This window comes from Erinaceus europaeus, chromosome 18, assembly GCF_950295315.1.
Source record: "Erinaceus europaeus chromosome 18, mEriEur2.1, whole genome shotgun sequence".
Lineage (NCBI taxonomy): Eukaryota > Metazoa > Chordata > Mammalia > Eulipotyphla > Erinaceidae > Erinaceus > Erinaceus europaeus.
This window is the reverse complement of record NC_080179.1, coordinates 50,644,898-50,662,699: the sequence shown is the minus strand read 5'-3', so window position 1 is coordinate 50,662,699 and position 17,802 is coordinate 50,644,898.

Here is a 17,802-nt window from a genome sequence, read left to right as displayed (position 1 = left end):
CGCATATTAAATACACAGCCTATATATTAAAAAGATTCAGTTTGTGTTTTGAAAAACTTTGAGACATACAATTGATTTCCCCCCTCATATTGATTAACTAGTGATTTATATGTCTACATTTTGCTAGGAGTGTACATAAATACCAGTCCCACCACCAAAAGACTGTGACCCATCCCTCCCACCCACTCCCACCCCCCACTGGCCCAGGAAGCTGCATGTCTACCCCTCACCACAGGGCTTTTACTTTGGTGCCCTACTTACAATTTGGTCAGGTCCTGCTTTTAGTTTCCCTTTCAGATATTCTTAGTCAACTTCTGTTGATGAGTGGGATCATCCCATACTCATCTTTATCTTTCTGACTTAGTTCACTTAACATAATTCCTTCTAGCTCTGTCCAAGATGGGTCAGAGAAGGTGGGTTCATTGTTCTTGATAGCTGCATAGTATTCCATTGTGTATATATACCACAGCTTTCTCAGCCACTCATCTGTTGTTGGGCACCTGGGTTGCTTCCAGGTTTTAGCTATTATGAATTGTGCTTCTATGAACATAGGAGTACACACTTCTTTTTGGTTGGGTGTTATAGAGTCCTTGGGGTATAAGCCCAGGAGAGGAATTACTGGATCACATGGAAGGTCCATGTCTAGCCTTCTGAGAGTTTTCCAGACTGCTCTCCACAGAGGCTGTACCAATTTACATTCCCACCAGCAATGTAAAAGGGTTCCTCTGTCCCCACAACCTCTCCAGCATTTGTTGCTGCTGTCCTTTTTGATGTATGCCATTCTTACAGGAGTGAGGTGGTATCTTAGTGTTGTCTTAATTTGCATTTCTCTGATAATCAGTGACCTAGAGCAATTTTTCATATGTTTGTTAGCCTTTTGGATCTCCTCTGTAGTGAATGTTCTGTTCATATCCTCTGCCCATTTTTGTATGGGGTCATTTGCTTTTTTGGTGCTAAGTTTTCTGAGCTCTTTATATATTTTGGTGATTAGTTTCTTGTCTGATGTATTGTCGTATGCTTTACATTGGTTTGTTCTAACCCTCCCCCACCAAGAGAATTGGATCAGTCCAGTTAGTTTTCGCGGGCCCGCTTGGCCCCGCCCCTAGGAAACCCACCAGAGTTAGAGAGTGACAGAGTTAGAGAGTCCCAGAGTTCCTGAGTGCCAGAGTTCGAGAGTTTCAGAGTTCCAGAGTTAAAGAGTGGCAGAGGGCCAGAGTTCCTGAGTTCGAGAGTAAGGGAGAGTGCTTGTGCAACGACAAAGAGACAGCAGAGTTCTGTTTGGTGATTAGTTTGTCTTAGTTTATGAATCGTTGTTCCTGAATAAAGAAATACAGCTTCCCTGCCCAGCCATTGTCTCTGCGTCTCTGTTATCCGCCCGTGAAGCTAGCCCGCCCGGCAAGAGCCTTCCGAAATTTTAACAACAAATGGCGCCCACATGGACCTGACCTGCGCATCTCTCAGATAAGTAAAGACAATTTGGCTACCTACGCACTATGGCCTTCTCTTCTGCTTGTGAAGAGATCTCCAAAGGCCTCTGCTCTTTCTTCACGAGACTGTTTTGCTGTTTCTGGAACATTTATCTCTGGACCACTCTGTGGTTTCCACTCGCTCGGGCGAACTCAGAACAGTCAGCGGGAAGAGCCAGCGGGCAGGAGGCGAGGCGCGGAGCTGCCATTTCCACCTGGTTAAACAGCCAGCCAGCCGGCTGCGCCCAGACAACCCCGCGCAACCCGCAGCCCGCAGGAGGCTGACGCCAGCACACAAGAGCCCCAGGAGCCCGATGCCAACATGCTGGAGCCCGAGGCCAACATGCAAGAGCCCGAGGCCAGCCCACAGGAGCCAGCTCTCCACCGTGTGGCGCAGGGCACTGGACGTGTGAACCCTCCACGCTGCTCGGCCACTGCGAACAGGGCAGCAGACATGTCAGGGCCATGGGTCAGGGTCATGGCAGCCTGACCCTGGGCACCTAGGCCCACGCCTTCTACAAAACTGGCCTGCCTGCCCTCTTGCTATAAATTCTGGAACCATCCCGGGCCTCCCGGACCCCCGGGCTCCCTGCCGAAACTGGGCACACGAGATCTCCAGCTGCCGGTCCGGTCTGAAGGCAGACAAGCTGGAGTTCCCAGGGATTTGTGCAGAAATCGCAACCTGCAATTCCTAGAAGTAAAGCTGTGCGGGAAGCCACCTCCGGATGGTGAACCCCCCCCCCAACAACTAAGACAGTACAGATTTAAATTCGTGTTTAAAATGACATGTCTTCGTAACAAAGGTTTCTCTCCTCATGTATTAATGACCATTTTTATGTGTATGTTTAAAGTTTGGTAAACAGTAGCTTTAAGGCTAAATTCTTACTAGTCAAAGTTAAATGAAAAAGGTTTTCAACGTAATTCTCATAAAGATAAAAATTAACTTACATTTAAAGTCTGAGATAAAAATTAGTTAACAATCAATATATTTTAACTAAGTTGGTCTAAACAAAAGGTTAAATAGACTTGTTGATATGTAAAACTCTCCATTACCTTCTCTATTAGAAATGGTAGATTGCACAATGGCTATGCTAATTATTCTCATGCCTGAGGTTTCCTTTCCTGAGTACAATGTGACTCCATCTTGAATGGGTGTAACAAAAGGTTAAAAGATGTTGTTGATATGTAAAAGTCTCAAATTCCTTCTCTATTAGAAACGTTGGATCGTGCAGTAGATATGCTAATAACAAGTTTTGTTTCATAGTAAGTAAATTGCAGCCAGCTGCCTTTGGGACTCTAGGCCGTTCCCCGCCCCCATGCAAATGCCCATCGAAGAAAGTACGCCCCCCAGAGGCAAGAAATGTTTTTTTTAAGCTGATAAAGTTTAGCCCACAAAGGCAGATATGGCAACACGCAGGTTCTTGTTATTTGCTTGCATGTTCTCCATGTTTGTGCCAGTTTCTTTTTAAAAAATGCCTGTATGATATATGTTTCTGTTCACCCCACACCCTTGATACTATAGTCATTTAGTTAAAAAGGGGGAATTGTCGTATGCTTTGCATTGGTTTGTTCTAGCCCTCCCCCACCAAGAGAATTGGATCAGTCCAGTTAGTTTTCGCGGGCCTGCTTGGCCCCGCCCCTAGGAACCCCGCCAGAGTTCCAGAGTTGGAGAGTTCCTGAGTTTGAGAGTAAGGGAGAGTGCTTGCGCAGCAGCAAAGAGACAGCGGAGTTCTGTTTGGTGATTAGTTTGTCTTAGTTTATGAATCGTTGTTCCTGAATAAAGAAATACAGCTTCCCTGCCCAGCCGTTGTCTCCGCGTCTCTGTTACCCGCCGTGAAGCTAGCCCGGCCAGCAGGAGCCGTCAATTTGCATTTCTCTGACAATCAGTGACCTAGAGCAATTTTTCATATGTTTGTTAGCCTTTTGGATCTCCTCTGTAGTGAATGATTTGTTTATATCCTCTGCCCATTTTTGTATGGGGTCATTTGCTTTTTTGGTGCTAAGTTTTCTGAGCTCTTTATATATTTTGGTGATTAGTTTCTTGTCTGATGTATGGCATGTGAAGAAGATCTTCTCCCATTCTGTGAGGGGGCTCTTTGTTTGTTTAATAGTTTCTTTGTATGTGCAGAAGCTTTTCAATTTGATGTAGTCCCATTGGTTTGTTTCTGCTTTAGTCTTCCTTGCAATTGGGTTTAATTCATCAAAGATGTCCTTGAGGTGTAAGTAGGAAACTGTTTTACCAATGTTTTCCTCTAAGTATTTGATTGTTTCTGGTCTGACATCTAGGTCTTTGATCCATTTGGAGTTGATTTTTGTTTCTGGTGAGATAAAGTGGTTCAATTTTATTCTTCTGCATGTTACAACCCAGTTTTCCCAGCACCATTTATTGAAGAGAGCCTCCTCCTTCTTCCATTTAATGCTTTGGGCCCCCTTATCAAAGATTAGATGTCCAGCTTACTTTTTCTTATGGAGGGAAGTGCTAATGACTCAAGAACAACCATTAAAAAAAAAAATCGCTTAGAAAAATCCAGGACCCCTAGGGTGTCTATAAGGAATCTAGAGAGGCTTTTAAAAAGCTGTATCTCTCTCTCCTTCTCCCTCCCTCTCTTTCTCTCTTTCCCTCCTCTCTCTTTCCATCTCTCTCTCTCTCCCCCTCAGGGGCAGCTTGTAGGTAGCTCACCTGGTAGAGTGCATACTTTACCATGCGCAAGGACATGAGTTTGAGCCTTGGGCCACCATGTAAGAGCACCTGTGTGTATGTGTGTGTGTGTGGGGGAGTTTCCCTAGTGTGGGGCTGGCACTATGGTGTCCCTCTTCTTTCTCCCTCGGTATTACTCTCTTTCCCTCGCTTTATATATACAAGAAAGAAAAAAAATAGCCTCCAGGAATAATGGAATAATATAGACACTGAACCCCAGTGATGACTTGGAGGCACATATATTTATCTAGGAAAAAACTTCATAGATTTTATAAATGGATCTGTATTTCCAAATTATCAAGAGGTATAGGTATGTATCAAAGAAAGGATAGAGTACATATTTAATTATTATCATTAATCATCCAGGAAAGATTATTTCTTATCATTGACCTAAGTTCTGTTGAAAAATATTGCAATGAAGATTTTTAATATTGCTTAATAAGAAATTGTGTCATCCACCCACCTCTCTATCTTTCAATTTTATGATTTTTTGTTGAGACAATAATTTGGCCTTAGCTAGTAAGTAACTGGCAAGTAAGTTATCTTATTTTTAATTTTTTTTAATTTTATTAAATTTTTTATTTAAGAAAGGATTAATGAACAAAAACATAAGGTAGGAGGGGTACAACTCCACACAATTCCCACCACCCAATCTCCATAACCCACACCCTCCCATGATAGCTTTCCCATTCTCTATCCCTCTGGGAGCATGGACCCAGGGTTGTTGAGGGTTGCAGAAGGTAGAAGGTCTGGCTTCTGTAATTGCTTCCCCGTTGAACATGGGCGTTGACTGGTCGGTCCATACTCCCAGTCTGCCTCTCTCTTTCCCTAGTAAGGTGTGTCTCTGGGGAAGCTGAGCTCCAGGACACATTGGTGGGGTCTTCAATCCAGGGGAGCCTGGCCAGCATCTTGGTGGCATCTGGAACCTGGTGATTGAAAAGAGAGTTAACATATGAAGCCAAACAATTTGTTGAGCAATCATGGATCCCAAGCTTGGAATAGTGGAGAGGAAGTGTTAGGGAGGTACTCACTACAAACTCTAGTGTACTACTGCTTTCAGGTATATATTTTGCAGTAGTTTATGGATACGTGTGCACATAAGCTCTCTCTCACAGAAACTGGTGTATATCTAGGTTATGGGACTTTGTTAGAAAGTGAACTACCTGAGATGAAATTAGAGTGTACTATAAAAGGAAAGGTCTCACCCGAGTAATGAAGCTGAAGGGTTGTCATTCCACACGTGAAGTCTCTGGACACAGTCTGAGGTGAAGCATGTTGAGGTGGCAATCGTTGCGTTGGTTAGGTTGTGATCGGCGGGTGCAATATTATTTGGTTTGGATTGGGAGATGCATACAGGAAAGTGGGCCCTATCCAAGGGTTCCAGGACTGGGGGAAGTAGGGGCTCTATAGTGGAGATGTGAGGTTCCTGCTATCTTAGGGTTCAAAAAGACAATCGATAGTTAATGTTATCATCACATTATTTGTTAATTGGGTTAACTTTGAAAAGTCCTTTTGTTAGGGTTTGCTGTACAGTATCCAGTATCTTGTATATAGCTGTGCTATTGGATGCTTCTAATCTACTTGGGTAAGTTATCTTTTTATTCTCCATTGCCTATGCCAAAATTGGGGTACTTTTCTTCTTAACCTCCTAAGGTTGTTGTATAAAGATTAAGTATAATGCTTAATGTAGAGCAGGTTTGTATTAGGTTCTGTAATGTACTTATAAACTTAGATGCAACTTTTAGGCCATTGAGTGCTCAGGATAATTTGTAATACTATCTCACTTTTACCTTCTCTGCTATAATTTTTTAAATGCAAACTATTTTTTAAATATTTATTTATTTGGTTGGACAGAAAAATTTAGAGGGAAGAGGGAGATAGCAAGGAGAGAGAAGGAGAGACACCTGCAGACCTACTTCAATCATGAAGATTTCCCCCTGCTGGTGTGGACAGGGGCTTAAACCCAGGTCCTTATGTGTGACAGTGTGTGTGCTCAGCTGGGTGTGCAGCCAGTCAGCTCTACTGTCTCTGCTATATATATATATATATTTTATTTTTTAAATTTTTTTGATTTTCCCTTTTGTTGCCCTTGTTGTCTTTTTTTTTTTTTTAATTGTTGTACTTGTTATTGATTCATCGTTGCTGGATAGGACAGAAAGAAATGGAGAGAGGAGGGAAAGACAGAGAGGGGGAGAGAAAGATAGACACCTGCAGACCTGCTTCACTGCCTGTGAAGCGTCTCCCCTATAGGTGGGGAGCCGGGGGCTGGAACCGGGATCCTTAGGCCAGTCCTTGCGCTTTGCACCACGTACGCTTAACCTGCAGCGCTACTGTCCAACTCCCTGTCTCTGCTATATTTTATAATACTAAATGTTAATGAATTGTCCTTATCCAAGTTTCATTTCTTCAAAAATATGTTCTTTCCAAGGATTAATCTGTTTATTGAATGTATACTATTTGTTGATAGCAATTGACTGAAGTCTGCCTCCACAGAAAACAAACTGGTTTGATTTATTGGTGTAACTGACAGAGTATTTTGTTTTATACTCCATTAACATATTATAGGAAATCTCAGTGGCATAAAACAAGAGGAATATATTCTGTGCTCATGTCACAAGTGTATCATGGAGTGATTTCAGGCTCTTTTTTGTCTTCTCACCCTGGGTGTTGAACATGAGAATATAACATACTGTACAGATAGCCTTCTGGGAGCCGGGTGGTGGCAAACTTGGCTGAGCACACCTGCTACAAGGTGCAAGGACTCAAGTTCAAGCCCCTGGTTCCCCACCTGCAAGAGAAAAGTTTTACAAGTGGTGAAGTAGTGCTGCAGATGTCTTTCTGTCTTCCCCTTCCTCTCAATTTATGACTATCTCTATTTAATAAATAAAGATAATAACATTATTTTTTTAAAAAATGCACTCTGTAACATCTTCCCCATACATTTAAGTACCCAAGCCTGGGGATACATATGAGGTTTTTCACTTGACACTCATTGGTAAGAAATAGTCACAAGGCCACTTCAACAGAAAATGAGAGGGAGTAAGTACTATCCCACCATGTGCCTTGAAGAGTGGAAAAACCAGAAGAAAGGGTAAATTTATTCATGAATAAAAACACTGATGATGATGAGATTTTAGGTTATGTATGACAGTCAGTTTTTTGGTTCTCATATTTTATTTGATTATTTTTCTCATCTACTACTTCAAGGCAGTCAGTTTTGAGCACACAGATTATTTGCCTTTTTCAAATCATACTACATAGATGACCGCTGAGAACAACTTATTAGTAAAATATATACATTCTTAAAGGCCTGTGGTGAAATCCTGGGGTTCTGAAGGCTGTGGAGTAGTAATTACTTCTTTCTTTTGAATTTCTTTTTTTTGGATTTCTCTATATTTTAATTTTATTTTATTTATGAAAAGGAAACACTGAGAAAACCATAGGATAAGAGGGGTACAACTCCACACAATTCCCACCACCAGAACTCTGTATTCTATCCCTCCCTTGATAGCTTTCCTATTCTTTAATCCTCTGGCAGTATGGACCCAAGGTCCTTGTGGGATGCAGAAGGTGGAAGGTCTGGCTTCTGTAATTGCTTCCCTGCTGAACCTTGGCATTGACAGGTCAATCCATAAACCCAGTCTGCCTCTCTCTTTCCCTAGTGGGGTGGGATTCTGGGGAATTGGAGCTCCAGGACACATTGATGAGGTTGTCTGTCCAGGGAAGTCTGGTTGGTATCACATTAGCATCTGGAACCTGGTGGCTGAAAGAGAGTTAACATATAAAGCCAAACATTGTTGACTAATCATGAACATAAAGGCTGGAAATGTTCATATGCAGAGTTGGGGGGGGTGTCTCTGTTTTGTAGATAGCTAGTAGGCCTATTTTAGTTATATTCTATAGGGTGTGTGGCTACACTAATCTTTTTTTTTTTTTCTACTGGGCCTGAAATCTGATATGCAGGTGGATCCTAGTTATTGTCTGGGGCGATGATGTCATGGCTGGAAAAAGAACCAAAAAGCTGGATCAGGGAAGAGAGTGAGTCCCAAATATGGTAAAGGGGTATAAATATTGTTGACTGTAAACCCTATTGATTTGATATGATCTGGGGCCCAAATTTAGCTTAGGAGCCTGTGTGACCTCTGCATATCTGTAGATCTGAGCTCATATTCTGTCATGAGTAGGAACATTCCAAGCTGCCCCAATTTCAGGATCCATCTTCCTCAGGTGTAGCATAGAGTAAGTTGTCCAGCCTCCATTCGGAGGATGGAACATACTCTACTGTTTTTTTTTTTAAATAAACCAGAGCATTGTTCAGCTCTGGCTTATGGTGGTGCAGGGGATTGAACCTGGAACTTCAGACCCTCAGGCATGAGAGTTTCTTTGCATAACCATTATGCATCTACCCCTGCCTTCTCTACCTTTGTTGATACAAGTTGAGGGCAAGGTCCTATGGGGGCCCACAAAGGGGTCTGTTTTGTTGTTCCTGATAGAGATGACTGAACAATGGAGAGAAGGATTTATTCAAGGTCTAGTAGGCCTATCATATCTGTTTGGGAATCTTAGGACTCCCTGACTAGGGCCTCAGCTGATGGAGTGGCCTGATAGTGACTAAAGAGTCATCATGAAAGTATGCCTGTCTCTTGCCCTTACTCAGCTTTTGTAGTCCTTGCTTTGATAAGGTTAGCTTTGGAGTGAGTGAGGGAAGGAAGTGTAATAGGAAGTAGTTGAGAAGGGTATCTAAGTCTAAGTAAACACTACTTCATACTGACTCACTGCAGACTATTGTGTACTTTTGATATCAGGTATATATTTAGCCCTAATTTATGGATACATGTGAACATATGCTCTATCTCATGGGACCTGGTCTATATCTAGGTTTGGGGACTTTGTTAGGAAGTGAGCCACCTGGAATGGAATTAGAGAATCCAGTGAAAGGAAATCTCACCCGAGTAATGAGGCTGAAGGGTTGACATTCCATGCCTGACCTCTCTGGAAACAGTTTGAAGTGAAGCATGCTGAGGTGGTACTCGTTGTGTTGATTAGGTTGGGATTGGCAGATGCAGTATCATTTGTTATGAAGTGAGAGAAGCATGCAGGAAAGTGAGCCCCACCCTAGAGATTCCATGACTGGGGGAAATATAGGCTCTATAAAGGAAGCAGGAGGTTCCTGCTATCTTAGGGTTTAAGAAGGCAATAGATAGTTATTGCTATAATTACATTATTTGACAGTTGGGTTAACTTTGAAATAACCCTTTGTTAGGATTTGCTGTGTTGCCGGGCTAGCGTGAGGGTGTTTCTTCCCGGGCACATGCTCTCTGGGTTGGAGAGAACTCGACCAGAGCCAACCTGGGCTGCTGCTTACTCAGCGATGCAGGAGAGAGACCAGGAACTCTGAACACACTGCGTCTTTATTGATCAGAGACAACGCCTTTATATCTTTTGAAATGGAAGTGGCAAGTCAGAAAAGGGAAAGGCTAGGAAAGGGGGTGGAGAAAAGGAAAGAATGGGAAGGTAGAAAGCTTCCGTAGCAACTGTTGTGAGGTTTTTAACCAGTGGGATTAATTAATACCCTGCAGGCAGGGTGGGTCTGAGGCAAAACAATGATTATGTAAATAGACCATAGTATCAGTGATAGAGCAGAGCAGGGGGCCTGCCTGACACTGCATCATAGACAACATCACCATAATTTATGTCCTTTGACATTATTTGTATATAGCTGTGCCACTGATTGCTTCTGTTCTCCCTGGTCTAAGCTTTTAAGAGAGTCAACATATCAAAGACTCAGCCTATGGTCTGTGCATTAAAGAGTTTGAGACATTCAATCAATTTTACCCCTCTCATATTAATTACATAGTGATTTATATTACTACAAGTTAATGGGAGTGTGTCCCATCCCCTCTTCTCCCCTCATCCCCCCCCCCCACCAACTTTGAAGCCAAACCATCCACCTTCACCCTCAACGCAGGGTTTTTACTTTGGTGCCCTACTCAAATTCAGTCCAATTCTGCTTTGATTTTCCCTTTCTGTTCGTCTTTCTCAACTTCTGTATATGAGTTGGATCATCCCATACTTGTCTTTATCTTTCTGAGTTAGCTCACTTAACATAATTTCTTCTAGCTCCATCCAAGATGGGTCAGAGAATGAGGGTTCATTGTTCTTAAATAGCTGCATAGTATTCCATTGTGTATATATACCACAGCTTTCTCAGCCACTCATCTGTTGTTGGGCACCTGGGTTGCTTCGAGGTTTTAGCTATTACGAATTGTGCTGCTATGAACATAGTACACACCTCTTTTTGGTTGGGTGTTATGTAGTCCTTGGGTATATCCGTAGGATAGGAATTACTGGGTCATATGTAAAGTCCATGTCTAGCCTTGTGAAAGTTCTCCAGACTGCTCTCCACAGAGTTTGGACCAATTTACATACCCACCAGCAGTGCAGAAGGGTTTCTCTGTCCCCATAGCCTCTCCAGCATTTGTTGCTGCTGTCGTTTTTGATGTATGCCATTCTCACAGGGGTGAGGTGGAATCTCAGTGTTGTCTTTATTTGCCTTTCTCTGAAAATCAGTGACCTGGAGCAATTTTCCTGTGTTTGTTAGACTTTTGGTTCTCTTCTGTAGTGAATGTTCTGTTCATATCCTCTGCCCATTTTTGGATGGGGTCATTTGCTTTTTTGTTGCTAAGTTTGCTGAGCTCTTTGTATATTTTGGTTATTAGTCTCTTGTCTGATGTATGGCATGTGAAGATCTTCTCCTATTCTGTGAGGGGTCTCATTGTGTGATAGTTTCTTTGGCTGTGCAGAAGCTTTTCAATTTGATGTAGTCCCATTGATTTGTTTCTGCTTTAGTCTTCCTTGCAATTGTTACTTTATTTTTTAATGTTTTATTAATAAAAAGGAAACATTGATAAAACCATAGGATAAGAGGGGTACAACTTTGCACAATTCCCACCACCAGACCCTCCATATCCCATCCCTTCTCCTGATAACTTTCCTATTCTTTAACCCTCTGGGAGTGTGGACCCAAGGTCCTTGTGGGATACAGAAGGTAGAAGGTCTGGCTTCTGTACTTCCTTCCCCGCTGAACATGGGCACTGACTGGTCGATCCATACTCCCAGCCTGTCTCTCTCTTTCCCTAGTGGGGAAGGCCTCTGGGGAAGTGGAGCTCCAAGGCACATTGTTGGGGTTGTCTGTCCAGGGAAGTCTGGTTGCATCCTGTTAGCATCTGGTACCTGGTGGCTGAAAAGAGTTAACATACAAACCCAAACAAACTGTTGGACAGTCATGGACCTAAAGGCTGGAATAGTGCAGATGAAATGTTTGGGGGGGGGTTCTCCATTTTGTAGATAGCTAGTAGGCATATTTTAGTTATATTTCAAAGGACCTGTGGCTATACTAGTGTTTTTATTATTATTTTTTTGCCTGAGCCTGTAATCTGATATGCAGGTGGATCCAAGTTATTGTCTGTGGAGATGATGTTATGACTGTGAAAAGGACCAGAAAGCTGCATTAGGGAAGAGAGTAGCTCCCTAATAAGGGAAAGGGGTATAAATATTGTTGACTGTAAACCCCATCAATTTGATGTGATCTGGAGCCCATAATTAGCTTAGGAGGCTGTGTGGTCTCTGCATCCCTCTATATCTGAACTCACATTCTGTGGTCACGAGTAGGAACATTCCATGCTGCCCCAGTATCAGCCCATCTTCTTCTGGTGTAGCATAGAGTATGTTGTCCATCGTCCCTTCAGAGGATGGAACATTCTGTAACATTGTTGATCCAAGTTGACACAAGGTCCTATCGGGCCCTCGAAGGGGTCTATTTTGTTGTTCCTGATAGAAATGACCGGTAACAATGGAGAGAGGGATTTATTTGAGCCCTTGGGTTTGTATTATCAAAGATGTCCTTGAGGTTTAGGTGGGAAAGTGTTCCACTAGTGTTTTGCTACAAGTACTTGATAGTTTCTGGTCTAACATCCAGGTCCTTGATTCTGTTCTCTTAAAGAAGCTTGGTGGAACTTTGATGGGGGTATCACGTTAAATTTGTATATGGCTCTGGCGAGAATATTCATTTTGATGATATTAATTCATCCATTCCATGAGCATGGGATATCTTTCCATTTCTTGGTATCATGTTCTATTTCCTTGAATAGTATCTCATTGTTTTCAGTATACAAGTCTTTCACTTCTTTATTCTGGTTTATTCCTATGTATTTTACTGATTTTGCTGCATAAGTGAAAGGGAGTGATTTCTGGATGTCGTATTCTTCCAATTCAGTGTTTGCATAAAGAAATGCCACTGATTTTTGTACATTGATTTTGTAGTCTGATACCTTGCTATATTGACTAATAACTTCCAGTCGTTTTCTGCTGGATTCTTCAGGTTTTTCTGTGTATACTAGTTCATATCATCTGCAGGTAGTGAGAGCTTGACTTCTTCCCTTCCAATCTGTATTCCTTTGATTTCTTCTTTCTCTTGCCTGATTGCTATGGCAAGAACTTCCAGTACTATGTTGAAGAGTAATGGTTATAATTGGACAGGTCTGTCTAGTCCCCAATCTGAGGGGGAATGATTTCAGCTTCTGTCCACTGAGTATGATGTTGGCTGTAGTTTTGCTATATGGACTCTACTATCTGAGGAATTTCCCATCTACCCCCATTTTTTTTAGTGTTTTGAGCATGAATGGGTGTTGGAATTTGTCAAGGCTTTCTCTGCATCTATTGAGATAATTATGTGGTTTTTGCTTTTGCTTTTAATGATGTGATGAATGACATTGATTAACATACATATGTTGAACCAGTCCTGCATTCCTGGGATAAATCCTACTTGGTCATGATGAACAATCTTTTTGATATACTGCTGTATCTGGTTGGCCAGGATCTTGTTTAATATTTTGGAATCTATATATGTTCATCAGAGATATTTGTCTGTAGTTTTCCTCTTTTGTTGTGTCCCTATCTGTTTTTGGTATCAGGGTGATGTTGTATTCAGAGAAGGTGGAAGGGAGTGTTCCTGTTTCTTCGACCTTGTGGAAGAGCTTTAGAAGTATAGGTGGTATTTTTTTTCATAAGTTTTTTTTTAAAAGTATCTATTTATTAATGAGAAACATAGGAGGAAAGAGAAGGAGCCAGATATCACTCTGATACATGTGCTGTTGGGGATTAAACTCAGGACCTCATGCTTGAGAGCCCGATGTTTTATCCACTGCACCACCTCCCAGACCACAGAAGTATAGGTGGTATTAACTGTTTCCTAAAAGTTTTGTAGAAGTCGTTTTAAAGCCATCTGCTCTGGGACTTTTATTGTTGGGAAGATTCTTAATAACTGTTACAATTTCTTTGACTGTAATTGGTTCGTTTAGGTTTTGTAGTTCTTCTTGGTTCAGTTTTGAAAGGGTATATATTTCTAGGAATTCTTCCATTTCTTCCATATTTTCTAGTTTGGTGGCATATAGTTCTTCATAGAAGTTTCGCATGACTTTCTAGATTTCTGTGGTGTCAGTTATAGTATCTCCTCTATCATTTACAATTCTATTTATTTGAGTCTTTTTTTTTTTTAGTGAGTCTGGCTAGGGTTTTGTCAAGTTGTTTAATTTTTCAAAGAACCAACATTTGGCTTAATTGATCTTTTGTATGGTTCTCTTATTTTCAGTGTTGTTTATTTCTGCTCTAATTTTAGTGATTTCCATCCTCCTGATTGCTTTAGAGTTCCTTTGTTCCTCTCCCTCTAAGTCCTTAAGGTGTGCAGTAAGGTCGTTTATTTGAGCTTTTTCTTGTTTTTGAACATGTGATTGTATGGCTATGAGTTTCCCTCTTAGTACTGCTTTGGCTGTGTCCCAGATAATTTGATAGCTTATGTCTTTATTTTCATTTGTTTCCAGGAACATTTGAATTTCTTGCTTGACCCAGCCGTTCTTAAGCTGCATGTTGTTGACTTTCCAATGGTTGTGACTTTTACTAATTTTCTGTTTGTTATTGAATGTTAGCTTTATTCCACTGTGGTCTGAGAAGATATTTGTGATGATTACCATGCTCTTGAATTTGTTGATACTGTCTTTGTGGCCTAACATGTGGTCTATCCTTGAGGATGTAATGTGTGGATTTGAAAAGCATGTGTATTCGAGTTTTTTGGGGCGAAGAACTCTGAAAATGTCCAGGAGGTCTAGTCAGTCCATCTCTTCATTTAATTCTCTTGTTTCTATGCTGATTCTCTGCTTCATTGATCTGTCTATGTGTGAGAGTGGGGTGTTGAAATCTCCCACTAGTAGTGTTGTTGCGGCGGTCTGGTGTCGGGCTGCACCGCGGTGAAGAGAGCGGATGTCCAGAGCAAAGGGGTACACAAATCTTTATAATAGGATGGGGGGGGGGAGGTTTGGTTCAGACCACGTGGAGCCAGCCGGCAATGGCCGACCACGGGGGAGAGCAGGGAGCGAGACCTCAGAGAGGGAGAGCCGAGGGCTCAGAGAGAGCGAGGGGAGGGGTGAGGGGGCTTTTTATTGGGTGACAACCAGGGGTGACGTGTAGGGCCAGGATTGGTTGAAAGGGGGCACTCTAGGATTTAGCAGGGCATAGAAAAACCTGGGGGCGGAGCCAGGATTGGTTGAAAGGGGGCACTCTAGGATTTAGCGGGGCATAGAAAAACCTGGGGCGGAGACTGCATCAGAATAAGTCCTCAGCAACATAGTAGTATTACTATTGATTTATTTTTGTAATTCTTTTAGTAGGTGTTTGATGTATTTAGATGGTCCCTCATTGGGTGCATGGATTTTAATAATTTTTAAATCTTCTTGGTTGATTGATACTCTAATCATTATGTAATGGCCTTGTCTATTTTTTTATTACTTTTTAAATTTAAATTGTGTCTATTGTGTCAGAGATGAGAATGGCTGTTACTGCTATTTTTTGTAGTCCGTTAACCTGTATGATAGTTCTCCATCCTTTCAGTTTAAGTCTGTATTTGTCTTGTTGGGTCAGGTGGGATTCTTTTACACAGCATATGGTTGTGTTTTCTGATTCATCCTCCCACTCTGTGTCTTTTAATGGGTGATATTAAGTCATTGACATTTATTGATATTATGGATTAAATGTATTGTAGTACCATTATTCAACAATTTTTCTTAATTGTTCTAATATATGGCAAATATTATGGTGATTTTCTTATTTATAAGGGGCCTTTTAGTACCTCTTTCAGGGAAGGCTTGGTGATGGTTGCCTCCTTTAACTGTTGTCTGTCTGAGAAGGTTTTGATCCCTCCATCTAGTTTGAATGAAAGCCTAGCAGGATATATTATCCTTGTTTGAAACCCCTTTTCGTTCAGGGCTCCATAGATTTGGCATTCTCTTCTGGCTTTTAGAGTTTGAGTGGAGAAGTCTGCTGCTAGTCTTATGGGTTTTCCCCTGTATGTGACTTTTTGTTTTTCTCTTGCAGCCTTTAGGATCCTTTTATTTTCCTTACTTCTTTTCATTGTAACTATGATGTGTCTTGGAGTCTTCAGGTCTGGGTTGATTATGTTTGGGACTCTCTGGGCCTCTTAAATCTTAATGTCCTTTCTGTTGTTTAGGGCTGGGATGTTTTCTTCTGTTAGTTCCTTTAGAATATTTACTTCCCCTTCTTGTCTTTCTTGCCCTGGTAGGCCAATTATATGAATGTTACTTCTGTTGAGATCTTCCCATATGTCTTTGTTGTTGTTTTCAGTGTCTCTCAATTTTTTTTTTGAGCTCTTTTACCTCTTTCTTAGTTTTCTCTAGCTCATACTCTGTCTGGCTACTTCTTCTTTCTGCTTCTGTTAATCTGCTTTCCCTTACCTCAGTTTCTTTCTTCAGTTCAGTTATAGTATTAGCTTATTCTGCTAATTGGCAATTTTAGCTCAGCTATTTCAGCTTTCAGTTCTCTTAATTACCTTGAGGTAGCTAGTATTTTCCTTGAGGGTCTCATCTGTTGTTTCCCTAAATCTTATAGCCCTTTCCTCCATTGTTGTCTTCATTTCTGTGATTATGAAGTTTATTATTGCTTGCATACTTATCTATGGTTATTTCTGACTGATTTGGAGTTTCTTCTGGGCTCCTGTCCTGATTCATTGTGGTAGCAGTTTTATTTGCTCTTGATTTAACCAGTTTCTTATTGACTTTTTTTTTTATTTTTCTGTTCTGTCGTTCTTCAGTTGTTGTGTTTTGAGTACAAGCCATGCTATACTAAAGACCTTTCACAAATGCAGTCAGGAGCCTCAGAAATTATAAATTCTAGGGATAGCAAGGGGGAAAGGGAAGTAGTAAAGGCACACACACACACACACACACACACACACACACACACTCTACTCCGAGTCAGATTTCTTCCCCAGTATAATTCACAAAGAAGTGTCAGTTCATACAGAAAGCAACCTGAAGAAGGAGGAGGGAGAAGGGACACTTGTATATAATAATAGTAATAATAAAATAAATTACAGTAAAAAACCCTAATGGTCAGATTGCTGCTTGGACCACTCTAGATTGGTTGTAGGCAGCCTGAGCAAAGACAGCCAATTATAAGAAGTACCACAAAACAAAACAAAACAAAACAAAACAAAACAAAACAAAAAGTAAAAAACCTCCAGGTAGTCTTTTTCCAGGCAGGGCTGAGACTGATTGGTCAGCTATTTTGTCACTCAAATAGAGCTCAGGCCACCTAAAAAAAAAGGGAAGAAAAAAAAAGAAAGAAAGAAAAAGGCTTGGAATGATATCCCTGGTGAACCAGGAATCTTGATAAAGAAAATAGCTCAGCAGGAAGCCTTCTAGGAGCAGCTGTTCAGCCCCTGGGGGCTGGTTCTGGGGTGCAGGGCAGGGGTAAGTTCAGAAATAATCAAGCCAAAGATTTTCCTTTCTTTGTCCTTTTGTCTTCTTTTTGTCAGACCAAAAGTGGGTTATAGGTCTCTTTTTTTGGTGTCACCCTGACCAGCCTCCTACTAGTATCCTACTCTATCCAGAGAATCCCAGGTTGTAAGCTGCTGCTTTTTAGAGCTCATGCCCACTGTTGTTTCCAAGTCACCATCTTAGTTCTGCCCCTCTTTTGTTTTTCATAATCACGTTGTGCTTGGGCTGATTTTTGTCAAAATTGATGATGGCCTTTAAGAATGTGACCCGTGGGGAGTCGGGTTAAGCACATTGGTGCAACGTGTAAGGGCTGGCATACGGATCCCGGTTCGAGCCCCTCCACCTGCAGAGGAGTCGCTTCACAGGTGGTGAAGCAGGTCTACAGGTGTCTATCTTTCTCTCCCCCTCTCTGTCTTCCCCTCCTCTCTTCATTTCTGTCTGTCCTATCTAACGACAGCAGCAACAACAACAATAATGATAATTACAACAATGATACAATAACAAGGGAAAAAATGTTCTCCAGGAGCTGTAGATTCATGGTGCGGGCACAAGCCCTGGCAATAACTCTGGAGGCAAAAAAAGAGAGAAAAGAATGTGACCCTTGGAGTGTATTAGTCGCCTTGTATGAAGACCACTGCTGATTGATTTGGAAAGCACCTGTTTGGGGGCAGGGCATTTTTTGGTATAACCCTTGCAGGGGACATGCATATTTCTTTCCCTTTGTATTGATAGGTACTTTGTGTGGACTACAGGTGGTAGTAGAGTATTCAGATACTTTTGGTTAACTTTACTT